This window comes from Ammospiza nelsoni, chromosome 1 (assembly GCF_027579445.1).
Source record: "Ammospiza nelsoni isolate bAmmNel1 chromosome 1, bAmmNel1.pri, whole genome shotgun sequence".
In the NCBI taxonomy this organism is placed as follows: Eukaryota; Metazoa; Chordata; class Aves; order Passeriformes; family Passerellidae; genus Ammospiza; species Ammospiza nelsoni.
In genome coordinates, this window is record NC_080633.1 from 108,317,613 (window position 1) to 108,334,215 (window position 16,603).

Sequence of the window (16,603 nt, forward strand, 5' to 3'; positions counted from 1 at the left end):
GTATTTGCCGTTACTCACTCACATTTTTTGTTTTGTTGTTTTTTGGGTTTTTTTTTCTTTTTACAAAAGCAATTTTTCTGATACTGAGGCCACGATTTGTTTCCCAATTGCTTTGTTTTCAAAATAAACCAGAGAAACCCCAAGCCATCATCTTTGCAAGAAAGCACACATTCAGTGCTTGGCAAACTAAAAGGCAAGACTTTGCAAATCACCTTTATTTTCAGTGTCAAGCAGCTGGAGAACTTTTGCTTCCAAAAATATGGAAGAGCTATGTTGTCAGACAGCTTAGAGAGAGGCAGGTAATAAACTGCATTGTGCTGCATAAAGGTTTTAAGGGTCTTTTAAAATGTGCTGGAGGTAAGTTGCCAGGAGATATATTAAAGCTTTTATTTAGCTGTATTTCAGTTTGTGTTTGTCTTTGTTTCTCTGGTGTTGAGGCACTTGAAACAAATTGGCTGGTCTGTGTGGCACAGTGGTAGCTGGTTAAAGTTGCTGTAGTGGTTGTCTGATCATTTCTATGAACTACTGACACCAAGCAACCTTATGTGTTAGTGGCACAAAATTTGCTCTCCATGGAGGCAGAAAGAGCTCTTTCTACCCAGGCTGATAACTGGTTAGTTTTTATTCCTTCTCAACCGAGTCCATACATCCTACATGAAGGTGATGGAAATTTAGAAGGACATAGCCAGTAACTCAAGAAAGGGAGCTCCAAAGAGAGGGATCCCTGTGAAACCACAAAGCTTACGGGTGTTGTAGGTCTAAGTACAACTTTTTTACTTCATACAGTGTTTTAAGTACTATGTAATAGAGCATAACTTTATGCTGTATTGGATATGGAGTTCTAGAAATCCTATTTTCTGATCATAATCTTCCAGTAAAAGTTTATTTTGAGCTATGAGCTCCGGCTGGAAGTCACACTGGGCTGGATGAGGTCTACAAATGCAGGGAGGGACAACTGGTTATATGATAACAAGATCTGGCTAAGAAAACTCCTTAAACATTGCTTTAAGAAAAAAGGGGAAAAAGCCTGAATCCAAACAAGAATTTAATAACATGAGACTCTGAAAAAGTGCACTTTCCCACTTGTTTCTGTCCCATATGGATTTTATCTTGGGTTCCTTTCACCATCCCCATTGCATGACCCAAAGCTTCTGTGTTCCCATGAGGTGTGCTGAGCACTGATTCCTGCACAGGACCAGAGGCAGAGCTTTATACCCCATGGAACTTATTCATACCAGGCTTTTCTCAGAGCATGGGGTCCCCAAGGGACAGGACAACAGCTGGCCTAGAGCCCAGCATGGAAAAGGGAATCTTCTTTTGACCGTCGACTAGTGGCTTTAAAGCCTCTTTATGGAATGAATTCACTGTCAATATACTTTTGTTTTGATTTAGTGACTGAAATAAACTGATTATTCCCCTTTTCCACCAGTATTATGTCTGTGTCATCATGAATTTGGAAATTCCCTTTCAGGTATTTATGTAGCAAAAACCCCAGTACCAATGGTCTGTCTTCTTGGATTTTCTCTTCTCAATTGAGTTATCTCAGCTGGGTTGACACAAACCCAATTTAAGCAACTTTAGAATTGTGTGAGTTCAAAGGAAGCCCACAGAGGGTGTATACACACTGTTAAACAGTGCCACAGCCCTGCTCAGGCTGTCACCCAGACCCACCTTTCCACTGCTGTTGAATTTTAAGTTACACTAACTTGTAAAGCAGCATTCGAGTAGAAGGGAATAAATTCATAGGTCATATGAAAGAAGAGTGCTGGGATAAAAAAAGTATTGCAATGTTTACTGCCAGACCCTATCACCTCCTTTATCAGCATGGTTTAATTCATACCAAGAAAAAAATGGTAGAAAATGTGGCAGAATATTTAAAAATAAGGGAAGTCCTTTATGCAAAACCACTTGCATTAATTAAATGTTCCCACTGTATCTGTCTTCAAATGAAACTGGGGGTAAAGCCTCAGGATACTGTCAGGACTTTCATTTGAGGTTTAAAGCCAGAGGCCATAAAGGACCTTTCAGGTCTCTTTGCAGTTTGCACCTGCATTTTGCTGCATTTTAAGTTATAGAGAGTAAAGCCTGGAAAAGTAGAAAACCTGAAATTCAGAGAAAGGAAAAAGAAAATTGATAAAGTTTAGTGAAAAGACTGGATATATTGGATATACTTCTCTTTTTCCAGCATCAGGTAATAAAATAGATGAAAAATACCTTCTAGCATCTGGTAAGCATCAGTATTTTGTAAGAGTCTGGCATTAAAAACACCCCAACAAACCACTTCTGCAACTGTTGAGAATCCTTAACTGCAGAGCTTTTTTGTCCAGCCTGAATTGTACTGGGCTTTGAATAGCCTTGCTTTTTTCTATCTATGAAAGGTTAAGCTGGGCATGAATCAAAGTTTTCTTATTTGAAGATCAAGGCTAAAACTCAATTTCTTTTTACAGAACAAAAGGTATCATCAAATAAATTAAAATAATCTAAAAAATCCTAGAGCCAAGACTTTGCACATTCATGAATTATACAGTTACCAGCAGGTAGTTATTTGCTAGTAAAGACTCTGCTTTTAGTAGAAATGAGTATTGTTAAAATAAGCAAGAGAAAAATTACAAGCTCTTCCTTTGCCTTGGACAAAACAAGGTCACATTTGCAATTTGCAGTGCTTGATCTCTCCCTTAGCAATCTTGGCAAAGGTTTATTGAGTTATTCTGAGTAATTTCCTTCAAGTTATGAGTGTGTCACTTGGTCTGTTACGGACCTGCTCCTTCAGTTTACTCTGCTGTTTACCTGTGAATTGTCACACTTGTTCTTGCAGATCAGTGTCAAAAGAGAGGAAAAAAAATAAAGCAGTGTTTAAAATCAAAGCTTCAGCGTGGAAGGATATAAAGTGTGAAATCCAGACCCATTGCTTTCATTCTGGCTTTAGTGATCATAGAAACCTGCTGTAGGGCAGGACTAATCTGCCAGAAAATTATTATTGAGCCCTGGTAACTCAGATATATGTGCAGACTTGAAAACGTTGTTCTTTGTGCCAACTCCAGGTCCTACAAGAACCTCACACGGTATCCTACACCTGGCTCAGAAATACGCTGGAAAGAGGAGGAGGTTTGTTAATTCCCAAGCAGCTGTGAACAATTTAATCTCTTTGCAAACAGCCCAGCATCCTATTCCAATTGAGAGTTTCTTGGGGGATGGAGAGCTGGAAGAGCTGGTGAGAGATAATAGGGTCTTTCTTTCAAGGCCATTCCTACGGACTTGGCCTCAACAGTAGCATCTTGATGGCAGGGTTGCCAAATCTCAGAGCCTCACGATACTTGGTTGGAGTTTCCTTCTCAATATGCTGGAACTGAGAGGTTTGAAATTAGTCTTTGGCAGACAACTTTGAAAGCTTGAATTACTTCTCTGTAAATACTTGGAAATCAGGAGGCAAGCCACAGTTTTGCAATTTTAGAAAGAAGAAATCCCTGTGATTTAAAGATATGATTAAGATTTTATTCTGAACGCTGGTGGTTGGAACTCCTGGGATTTCCCAGATAAAATTGCCTTGAGAACTGAGCTGCTAACTTGAATTGGTTTTCTGGACAAGTCTCTAAATTACTAACTTTTTTGCCTTACATAATTTCTTAATCAAAAAATCACCATCCAAATCCTACACACAAGCCAGTTTTGCTACCTCTTTGGCAATATGTGTAGAAGAGTCAGAGAATCACAAAGAACTACTTCAAAAAGTTCATATCCAGATTTCTTTGAGTTCTCAGAACCACGAACTTTTTTTGTTCTGATTATCAGAAGGTCTCTGCACTTAAAAATGGTTGTATAGGTATTTAAGCCAGCTGTACTTTTAAACAGGCTTGCACCTGATATGGTTTCCATGGGAGCTGCTTGGTCCTTAGCCATTTGCAAACATGGCTGCTAATGTAGATAATTAAATTAGAGTTAGTGAACACAGTGTTCTTCTGAACAGCTGACCTTCGCTCATTCTGGCACACGGTAGTAGAGTGAAGGGAAATACATTCTTTCTATGCTTTACATTTTCTGTACCACTTTTTTCTTTCCCTTAAGACTAGATAGGTATGACTTTCTGGATACTTTACCAAAATCTCCTACTATTTCAGCAGTTACCCTTGGATCGTTCCGCACAACTCCAGACGGAGCATTTAATCAACTTAGTTCCTGTGTTTTCACTGGAGTTCCCAAATTTTCAACCTTTTCTTTTGTCCAGCAAGATATATTGGGCTTGGCTTACACTAAAATGTTTCATAATATTCTCTAAGAACTAGTTTTATTCAATCAGAAAGCAGTGGAGTTTAAGTACTTAGGAATGCCAGTCATATCTAAAGTGTAGAGGCAAAATTCTAGGAGCTTTGTTTGTAAAGCTAAATGGATCAAAGTATCTGGAACAATTTTAATTTTTGGGGGGCAGGCACTGTATTTCAAAGGAAGTTGTAGATTAATTTTGTTAACCCATTGCTTCAAATGAGTTTGTCAGATCCCATATAGAGAGGGACGGGATTTTGGCTACTGAATTCCAGTTTGGCCACTAGTGCCTGGGCTAATTAGGGATGGGTAGGGAGAACCCCACACGCAGCTGAATAAACTAGAAAACTCCTGATGTCCTACTGAGGTCAGCAGCACTGATTAGCATCCACAGACAGGAAATCTGTTTGAACCTGCCTGCTTTGCTTCCTGGGTTTGATCACATCCAAACTCACTGGATGTGAGAAAGCAATTCTGAAGCTATATCATGCCAGAAGCACATGGTGGGATGCTCATGGGCCAGCCTGTCCACCCAGGACTTGTATAATCATTCCCACTTACTGGGGTTGCTGAAATTCTGTTGTATGGAGGACACAAACCCAGAGGCCTTTTGGCTGCTCAGCAGAACGAGTCTGACCCTTGCAGGGGTCCCTGTCTGCCTGGCTCTTAAGCTCTGTGAAGTCCAAGAAGCCTGGTACTACTCTAGGAAGTCATGTTGAGAATTCCAGCTCCCTGCAGTAGTACCAGACACACACAGAAGCTACAAACCGCCTCCACACTGGGGAATTTTGCCAGATCTTAATTTCTTTGTACTTTTTGTCCATGAACTCTGAGCTTTCATGAAGCTTCTCCCTAGTACCATGGACAAATGCCACTACCTCCCTGCTCTGTGCTGCTCAAAAGCCCACCTGAGGTATAGACTGCTGAATTCTGGTTTTGTTCATGCTCTCTGAAGGACTGCTCCATCTCTTAAGCTTTCTCTGGAGCTGGGTGACAGTTGATAAAACAACAAATATATATAAGCCTAATACTTTTTCAGTATTTTCGGCTAAATTATTGGAGTAATATCTGAAAGCTTATAGTGTGTTATCTGCTGGTCAACAGAAAAATTCTGATATTAAGAAATAAGAAAAGTTTTCACCATTTAAAAGGTTCAGAAATGTAAAGCAACATTTTCCAGCATAATTTGAATGTAAGTACTGTGGTATTTGTATTAGGCAAGACTCCTCAATACTACAGACTACACAATACTACAGACTACACAATACTACAGACTACACAATACATCAGTAATAAAACATTTTTAAATGAAAAGTGGCAAATATTGGTCCTACAATAGTAGTTTCTCAAAGTCCTATGCATAAATGATTGCTTTAATAGGCAAGCTATCACTTGCCCATATGAAAATTTATCCTTCATTTTAACCTCAGAGAGAGAATTGTTCCTCTCAATTTCTTCTGCTTTGCAGAAAGGACATGAAACAAACAGGAAATGTTGTGAATGTTCTACAACTTCAGCTGGAATAAAAAAAAATAAACCAAAGGAACAAACCACTTCAGCTGAAAACCGACTAATAGAAATAAGGAAACAATCAAAAACAGTTAATAAAACTTCTGGCTTTGATGACACAATTGTTTTACACAGTGCTAAAAGAGTGTATCTCTCAAGTGTGTGTAAAATGTTGCCAAATCACAGAATAGTATGCAGAAATGGGCAGGGATTTAATTGCATTGGCATAACCAGTTTGAAGACACTTGGCTGGATAATGAAGACCAAACTTTTATCATGTGGAAATTACCTATTTCTTATAAAGCACCTATTACCTAATCCTGCAAAGTACTTCAAGAAACACTCCAAAAGCAAGAAAAGAGAATCTAAGACCACTGGTTGCACCTGTCTCTTTGCATCCAGCCATGAAGAACATCCTTCTGTTCTGGGCTGACACTGCCTGGGTTGACTCTGTTGAATCTGCCAACAGAATAAGGCTTAGCAAATAGACTGGGGAAAGGAGAATTCTGTCTCAGCTGTTTGCAGTCATCTGAGAGCTTCTGGTGATCCATGCCACTCTGTTTGTGCTCACTGCAAAATGCATACACCTTGGGGGAAAATATTAGTAATCTGGGCACAAGAGCTAAAAACTTTCCGGTAGAATAATCTGAATCACAGATTTGGCTTGGTTTCCTCATGGAAGAAATAGAAAGTCCCCTTGCTCTGTGAAATCAACCATCATTCAACTAACTATTATATTTTTAAAGGACATTCTCAGTAAACTGCAAGGATGCCAAGACTGCTGCTGTGTCCTAATGATATATGTGAGACCTTAATGTGGATACAGAGCTCAGGGTCATGAAGATTTTCCTAGGAGAGAGCAAGAACTCTAGAAAATCTACCACCACATTAGCAAAATTAGCAATGTTGAGGGGAACTCTTCTTGGACTCATGACAACTAGTCTGACTCATTATAACTTAAAAGTCATAACAGAGAGAAGTAAAATTTCACCACAGACATTCCTCTTGAGTAAAGACCTCCCCCTTGCCAAAAAAACCACCCCAACCAAACCCCACAGAAATCCAGACCAAACAGATGGCTCTTTCATCCATTAGCATCCTGTCTTGCTCCTTTTGAACCACTGCCACTGCTGTATCAGAAGAGATTTGATACTGGGATATCAGGGCTGGGCTGGGTTAACCAAGATGGAGCAACAATGAACAACAGGAAAAGGTGGGGAGCTGAAGCTGTACCACAAAAGGACTTTAAATAGTGCTGAAATTACTCCCACTCAGGTTGTGCTTTTCTCTAACAATCTCTGTGTGCCCTCTAAGTTTGTTGGCAGTTAGCCAAACCCTTAGAGCCCTAAGGCCATCCTATTATCAATCAGTCTGCAATTCTCCAAAATCTTGCTGAGAGGAGCATTTAACAGAGGAAGATGTGGTCTGGTTGCCTGCAGTTCTCCCCGTCAGCAGACCGAGCGGATAGAAAGAGTCACTGTAGCAGCATTCCTGTAGCCCTGATCCATTTATGTTCCTTTGGCACATGCAGGCATATTCATGAGCTCTATATCCAAAACAGGTGAATTATTCTCAGCAGCAAAACTAAATTTGAATTCTTGTCCTAGTAAAGGGCAGGAGTGGACAAGGTTCAGGGAAAGAGCATATTTGACACAGAAAAGGGAGGGGACAGATGTAATAGAGGCATAAAAGGATGCTGCAGAACCAGATTTCCTTCATCCCACAGCTGACAAGAGGTGGGATTTGCCTCTTTTCCCTCCCAGCAGTGACTCTGCCTTGGTGAAGGCAGCAGCAGGAGCAAGTTTCATTTTCTAGGGCTCTAGCACAGATGACACAGACTTGGAACCAGAGCTGATTTGTTCCTCAAGGCAATCTGCTGCCCTCAGCAGCTTCTGTGCTGTTAGAGCCTTGGGTCAGCTCTGTTCAAAACCTCCAGCAACCTTCTCTCAAGACAAACTCCTGGAGTCACAGGTGAAGCCTAAGTAAATTTGCTGTGCCTGCAGAGAGGATTTCTCCTGGGACACCTGATAAGGACTCCAAACAGTGGTTCCAAGCAGCACATATCTTGCAGTTACCTTCATTAGATAGGACCACTTTGCCCCAAAGGTGGCTGAAAGTGAACAAAAATTCTGTTTTAAGGCACACCAAGGGTTCTCTCATTTGTCGTATTTACAACTCTCAAAGGGGTACAAAATGTAATAGTTTCTCTTTGTTCACTCCAGTTGAAAGAAACTAGAAATTTAATTTTGATGCCACTGTCAACAGAGCAGTCTTGAGCTGGTAAATCCGGCTGATAATTATCCTTCACCTGGGACTCTTCTTTCTTACTCTTCTAAGATAAACTCCTCAGTTTTTCCCCTCTTCCTTGTGCATCATAGACAGGTAACTGAAATGCTACACATCAGTCCCAGCTTGGCGAGTGCTTCCCCTCCTCATTCATCCTCCACTCTCTCCAAATCACATCATGCTTTCTCCCATGCCCTTTCCCTCACCACCTGTTCTTCCTTTGGGAATGAGCAGAATCACATACCCATCTGCCTTAACTGTTTCCTATGTTTCTGCTAGGAGAGATTGGAAAGATGAAAGACAGGGAAAAGTGGTGCAGAAAATACACTGAACTGATAGGTGAAGCTACACTGAACATGCCTTCTACAATCTCCTGCTTCTGCTTTATCTCTTCTCCTTTGCAATCCTGTGGAAAACAGGAGGAAATAAAACACTGCATGGCTGTCAGCTTCAAAGCAGGTGAAAAGAAAAACCCCTTCCTCTCTGAGCTGTGATTACATCTCATGATAGATGACTTCCCACACTTCTCTGGGAGAATCCCTGGCTGCTCTCTTGTTCCTATGGGCCCACACAAACAGCTGAACAAAGAGCAGTAATATCTGTGGGAAAGACAGGATGATTTTATCCCTCTTTCTCCAAGTTTCTTAATTTTTCTATAACCCTGCCTGCCTCCTCAGGAGGTTCCAGCTCCTCACTTTGGCACATGGTGCCCAACGATTGTAATGCTCTACCAAAGGTGGCACCAAGCACTGCAGTCCTGCCAGGACTGCTGTCCTTAGCCATGTGTGGGGGAATTTCTCTGCTTTCAGCCACGTGTTCTTGCTGATGTTTGGGTTAAACAGTGCCCAGCTCTTGCTAATCTCTGGTATTCATGACAACATGATGTTCCAAAACAAAGCATGAAGAAAGAGATGAAACCTGGATTATTTTTCAAATAGTGTGTTTGGGAGTAGTCACTTAACTTCTGGGTTTGAGTTTTCAGGCTGCAATAATTTTCAAGTCCTGTTCTACCTTTCCCTTCTCTTACTGCCTTATCCGTTTATCCTCCACTTCAAACATAAAGGCTAAGTATCCTTCATCCCAAACATAAAGGATGATTGTTCTTCCCCTTTTAAATCCAGGAATCTCTTTAATCCTGGATGTGAGACAATGGGAAACATATTAGGAGGTGAGAGGAGAGGCTTGGCAACACAAGAGAGAATGCACTAAACCAGTTATTTATTTTTCAATCGTTAAACTCCACACCCCAGAGTTACTGGTCTTTATGGCAGCCTGGTCAAATAGAAAAAGACACAGAAGGGCAGAGGAGAAAGGTCCTATGTTTCCAAACTGATGCATGGACAAGGTGCCAAATGATTGCATTTCATTCATTTGCCACAAACTGGGTTAGCTTTGAGCTTGAAGGAGAGAGAATAGCAGGTTTTTAAGTACTGCTTCTGGGTCTGGCATCAACATTTCTGTTGCCATAATGAGTCAGACATCAGAGGCAATACACATGAAAGGATGCAGGCCAATGCCTAGGCAAACAGAAATGGGAAAGCAGAATTGAAAAATAAGTGCACATGTCAGGGAAGAAGGACTCCATCCTCACAAAACTTCTGAAATTATATTCTCAATTTCCTTTTTTTCATCAAATAAATTCACTTTAAAATAAACCCACTACCACCACCACCACCAACACAAAAACGCCTCTAGGATTCTGGGCAAAGTTAATCTGCCAGAGGCAAAGTTTGTTCTGTTAATGGCCATTTGCCATGTACCAATGCCACAGTCCCCAAATGCTCTTGCACATTTCCCATCAGGCAAGCACACACACAATTAAGAACATTTGAGCAGTCATCCTTAGAACTGTGAAAAACATTAATCCTTAAATGAAGGGAAATCAGTCTTCTGAGCCACAGAAACCATGGCCTCAGATGCTCCTTCCCTTTGCCTTCAGCGAGGGCTCCTGAAGGGCTGCTGGATGATAAGGGGTAGATAACTAGCTCTGGCAACAGACCATGGGTGGGAAGGGCATTGATAGAAAACATTTCAAGCTCTGATTTGCACCCTTTCTTGGGGGCTTCACTGGGAACTTAGGGCAGTCCAGAGACACATATTTGGCACATTTCAGCTGTCAAGTAACTTCTTGCTGTCTTATGCCTCACATTTCCATTGTCTTTTTTTCCTCCTTTCTTTTTCAGACCATCCCTTCTTTTCTGACTCCTAGGTATCATCATTACCTAGAGTCAATGTGCATTGCTTGGTGCTCTTCTTTACTATTCCTGTACTATTCCTTCTCCAACACTTTATCAAACATAAGTGTCACAAAGAAAATATTTATTCCAAGAAGTTCTAGTGATCTGCTAATCAACTAGTACAAAATATCAACTACAGAACTCTAGAAGATCTCCCATGTCCCTTCCTGTCCTCTGTTACTAGGCTTCCTTTACTATATCAGGACTTGCCTGTTGACAGTTTTAATAATGTGACCGATTAATGGGGAAGTTTTCATTTTATTTTGCCCAACAATTGTACTGATAGAGACTCATCACTGTTAGCACAGTTGCACTGATGTGAAGATACAAGTGGGCATCACCTCCTTGGTCTTGGGTTAGATGACAGAAACTGCTTTCCATCTTGGGGATCAGAGCTGCAAAATTTTGTCTTGCAAAATTACGCAACATAAAAACTTCTACTAAAGCACAGAGAATTCAATAACCATGTATATAATCCCCTGGTACCTCCATTGCTACAGTGTTAGATAGTGTTGATGCAACACAAGCCAAAATGGTGAGGTCACTGTTCCAAAAGGAGCACAGTAATGAGGTCCAATATCCACAAAGAACTTGCACTCACATGTCATTGTTCTGGAGTCAGTTAATGAATAACATGGATTAGCTCCTTGTGCCTTATGGACATAATATCAAAAATGTAGGGATGCACAGAGACACTGTAGGGATTTTGGATTAGATTCTATTCTTTAGTGTTGGAAAACAAAGGTCTTACAGAATATTAAAAACGTGTTGAATTCCTGACTCCGCTGCCAAGAACCAGCCACCATTTTACATTTACTGCCTTGGTATTTCAGGCCATGCCTGCCTTGTGTGTTCCCATGCGTGTGCTGAAAATAAAGAGAACGTGATAAGGCAGCAGAAAGATCATTAAGCTTTGATCTGAAAAGGGATCCTGACTCTCTTATGCTGCTGAGAGTTTGTGGGCACCAAAGAGAATATGGTAAGTCTGCTCAGCAAACTATAGGAGTGACATTAATACAAGTTACCCAACACCAGAGCCTTCCATGCAGCCACAGCTAAAATAAATCTGTTTCGCCACTAATTAGCTTAAAGCCAGCATAGCTATGTTGCTTCTCCTACTGCCACATTTTCTTTTGCACTTAATGATCTAATCACATCCTCCTTTTTCTAGAGGGCCTTTGCCTCATTCAGTGCCCAGGATGGATGCGACTCATTGAATAGGCATCTGCAGTCCGACAGTTTGTCTCAGATTTGCCTGGAGGTGAAGATACATCCTTTGATTATATCCCTGGCTCTGCTGCAAAGTTTCTGTGTAAGGGTACTGGACTAGCAACTTAAACCAAATAAAGTGGGCACAAAAACCCTCTACTTTTTTTTGCCGTAGGTGTCTGATTGTAATGACTTGAGATTTGTGAAAGAGCTAAGTGCTCATTACATGTAACTGGGGCAGAATGCTGCAAAATGCTAAATACTCTGGAAAATAGAGACACTCAGAGGTTCAAAATTAAAACTGGTAAAGCAGTGTTATCCATGATCTCCCTGGATTCCCTTTCCTGTATCCAAAATACTTCTTCCAGCATAGGGACAGTGTGACAGAAACAAGTACACATCTGGGAAATTATAGTTTTGAGGTTTCAAATCCCCATTAGGACAAAAGGAAAACCATTCTCAGGTCTGAAGGGTGAACCTCTGTCTCATACAGGTTCCGGGTGTTTAGGCTCTCCTATGTAGTTGCTCAAATCAGCAGACTTTTGGTACTTCTAGATCATTTGTCCACTCAGTTTAACCAAGAAGGGTTTGCCCTTTGTGATTTAATCAAAACTGAAAAATTCCTGCAAAAACCTTCAGTTTTGACAGACCTTTTCTCGTCAGACAAGTGTTTTGTACATATTTCCTATCTGAACTGCTGAGAGTATGGCAGGGCTCTGGGATGAGTGTGCCAGTCCCACTGAACAAGTTTTTGTTTGCAAGAGTTGTTGCTCTGGGAGAAGTCAAAGTAGGCTTGCAAAGGCATGTCTGGAGCTCATCTGAACTGTTCTGTATCAACTACAGATGCTCCACAATTCCAGGGAGGCTCTCCTGGCTCAGGACATCACGCCAAGCTACAGACCCAGAGGGTGACCAATTTCCTTGGTAAGCCCAGTAACTCTGGGCCATCCATCCAACCTCAAGGCCCGCAGGTTTGCGCAGAAGGTGACACTGCTTCAGGCTTAAAGTTGCCAATGGATACAACATTACATAAAGCATTTGAATGAAGCTGGCACCTATGTAAATGTCAAAGCTTCATACCTTCTTCACATACATACATCCCTGTCCACACCACATCTGAATCTCTTCAAGGAGAAGACCTTAAGTGTCTCAGAAGAGAGATCACCTGTCCTTCAAGGCTGATGTCCAAGGGCAGCCAGGAGCCTCCTAAGCAGCCCTATTTACTAGGTACTTACAAAGCAGGTGTATTCAAAGCTGTTCCAAGGAGAGGAGACACTCATCTCATCCCTCTTGGACTCCAGCCAGGATATTTCTATCTCCTTTCCCAGCAAACCTTCCCACTTTCAGAAGACAACAAAATTTAGGCAAGACTACAAAAGAGATGGAAAGATTTCGGGAGGCTGTGGCAGCAGCTACAGCCTTTGCTGTCTGGGTTCTGGGCACATCACCTCTAAGAGGGATAAGTGCAACCTGGCATTTCAATAATATTACTGTGGGAGCGGTTCTTTTCTGCAGCATGCTACAGTTTCTTGTGCAGCCTCAAATTTGGGATCATTTTGACATCTGGTCTGTGGCACTCATCCATCTGTTGTAACTGAGTAGGTGTTGGGTGGGGTTGACAGGAGAGACTTGTTTAAGTGCTTGTTTTCATTCTGTGGAGGAATGGCAGAGCCAGTTCAGTAATTAATTAAATACTCATCTTAAAAAAAAAAAAAAAAAAAAAAAAAAAGGTGTGTGCTAATATTTTAAAGAAATGGTGAATAAGGCAGCTGGCACTTCTCACTGCTGAAATGTGGGGACATTGTTCCCATTTCTGCTTGGTTCCATTTGTTTTAGGATACCTTCCTCATTGGACTGGCTCTCTGGTTTCTATTCCTGACTCAGCCAATTGCCTCCTGGCTGAATTTGGATAGGTCACTCCATCTTTTGTGCAGCAGTTTTCCTCTCTGGAAAATACATTCAAAGTAAAACACCTCTTTTTTATAAATTTTGAAATCTGCTGTTAAAAAATGCAACAGGATAGGTGGCCAATATCATTACTAACATTATATTAATTTGTGGGTTTTCTATTCAAATAATCATCATTTTTACGATGACTTTGCTATCATCTGCTCATAGCAAAAGAAAGGTTCTGAGCACAGTGAAAACAAATCCACAACTTCTATAGTTGACTCTCTGTGTCTTCTGGGAACTTGTTTCTCTCATTTCACTCAGAACAGAGCACAAAAATACATCTCCTTGTTTAACTGTCTGCTCATAATGCTCCCACCATTCACAAATGCATGGTGCACTGAGCAACCACGTCCTTCCCTGTGAGTGACTAGGGAAGGTTCCACCTGCTCTGTTTTAACTTCTGGACAGACCTTGGTGTTCATTTCTTTGCCTTAGGACAGTGACTCCTGCTGTTCTGTTTGCCAGTCTGCTGGGATGTAGTTGTGCTTTGTATTTAGCAATGAGTTTTACCCTGCTCTCTGATCAGTTTATGGATTGAAGAAGTTATTGACAACACTTGAAAATGCCTTCAGTATTACATCTAGTTGCAGATGTACTAGATAACCAAGGGAACAGGGGAACTCCCTATGGATAGCTAAATATAGCAATTTTTGTCCAGCATGTCTGATCCTGTGAGGTTCTGATCACCTCCATAAAACCCTGGCACAGGCAGGGATGCTTGGAGCAGCTTGCAAACTGCTGTTTTGTGACTGGCAGATATGAATGCCACATTCATTAATCCCAGAATACACAAAGATGTGCACCAAGCTGTGGAGGCTACACAGTCTGTGCTTGTGAACAGAAAACTGTGCAATGTGACTTTTCACTTTCTCCTGTACACACAGCAAGAGGTGTTAGCCCAGGAGAGCTTGTGGGAAGGCATTGGATATTGAATGTTTTGTGTTTTCTGGTGGCCTCTAAATTCTGGAATCTCAGGATTTAGAGACCACCAGAGCTTAGCAACTTTGCACCTAAGATTATCAGTCCTGTTATAAAAAACAAAAATCAAGTCCTGGGCTTTCAAATGCAGTTTCTTCTAAAAGACTCTGTTAGAGAAGATCAGAAGCATCCACTGGGGACATTGATTAAGAAGAACAAAATGCAATCTCTTTTTTTCCGTTTTGTTTTGTTTTAGATAATAAAAAAAATTAATCAGTGTTGGTAATATCACCCTGAAGGTATCTACCATTTTACCTGTAATGTTACTCTTTGCCAGGGAAAGGTGGAGGAATTAAATGGATTTTATTTGTAGATCACGTTAGGCAGAGAGGTTTCATATGATTATTAGCTTGCAGACTAAAGCATGTACTGTATGTTGAAACTAAATTCTGTTTCTCTGCTGTGATTTCCGCCATAAGTTTCTTCTCTAAATTATTTCCCTCTCTGTAATTTCCTCTGGTGACTCCTGACCCACTAGCTCCAAAATTACAGATAGAAGCATTTTGAACTTCAGTCATTCACAAGACATTCATAATCCTGACATCCCACAAATACTGTATTTGGTGTGAGATGAAAGGAACTTTTTCACTGCTTTAATCATGTCCTATTCATTTCTATAAATGAGGATTTCTCTTTATTCAAGCATCTCTCCATTTCTTTCTTGCCCACTCCAGGACTGACAAAATTCCAAATGACTCATAACAAACCGAACACTTTTTGCAGCAGAACATGATCACTGCAGGAGTAAGGGAAGGAAAATGCACAAGAGCAGTGAAAGGAACCTTTGGATTACAAAATTTAGTCATTTTTATAGGAAAAAAAATGTGAAGGCTGCAGTACAGTTCTCCTTAAAACTGGATCACAGCTTTGTTGTAAGGCACAAAGTCCCATTTTTGTACAGCCTTCTCTCCTAAAGACCAACCCTGGGTGAACCTCACTGTGCCAGTCCATGCTGAGCTCAATTATATTTGCTGTCTGTTATAGAATCCTCAGATCATAGAATAGTTTGGGTTGGAAGGGATCATTAAAGGTCATCTACTCCATCCTGCACCATGGAGTTTCCATTTAGTATCAAAATGGAATTCTGCTTATCAGCTGTAGACTTTCTGGCTTTATGTTTCCTTTTGCATTTCTGATCTGTGTGAGATCATTGCCCTGGCTGGTTCAGTATGCAAAGGCAGGGAAATAAACATGGAAATAAACATGGAAATAGGTAGGAGTGATGCAGCAGCCAGTTCTAGCCAAGAATTAAAAAAACCCTGAATCTTCAAGGAATAACACTGGGGTTTTTTTTACAAACTAACACTGCTACACAAAACATTTCCTAATATTGTGGAGGAGCAAAATGAAAGACTGAATTTATTTTCCCAATTGATTATATAATTTACTTTTACGATATGTTCTGTCTCCTCTCTCAACAAACCAGCTCTTTTGGTGCATTTTGGGTCCATTCTGTGTTTAACTCTTGTTCAGCAGGGTGACCAGACCAGCTCACTCGGGTGAGGAGCCTGCCTGTGTTAAGGGAGCCCCTCTCGCTGCTCTCCAGGCTCTGGTGCTGCCTGGAGCCTCTCCAGCTTTGCCTTCAAGGGACTGAGCACCAGTAAGTAAGAGGGTTTAAGAGGTTTTTCATAACCGGAGAGTGTTTTCAGAGAACACAAAATATTTCCTCTCATATTTGGCACTTTCCATGTTGGCAAAGCAATAAAATTAATGCCACTTTCCTCTTCAACTCAGTTTATTTGGTACCCCAAGTTTTTCAGAGTCATCTCTCCCTGGATGACCAAGGGGCCAGATAATTTTCCCAATGTTGATATGTTTATATGTCCCACCTTATTGTTCTGATAATTCATCAAAGCATTCTACTGGCTTCCTTGCCAACCTTTCATTTTTCATTCCTGCAACAGTTCCTTTGTTTTGTAAAACAGATCTAGGGCAGAATTTCACATCTCACTTCATGATTTAGATTTTCTTAACATCTTCTGAGATAAATAATCAAAGACTTTCTGAAATTTCCTTAAAACTTTATATTAAATGGTTCTCCATAATCACTGAGAACTTCAAGATTTTTTTGGAAAATTATAAAAGGCATGTTTCACTGTTACTGGATCAGCCATGCTTAGCATTAAGAAGATTTTTTTAGTTTGCTAACATATACCTCAATATTTCTTTCTTTT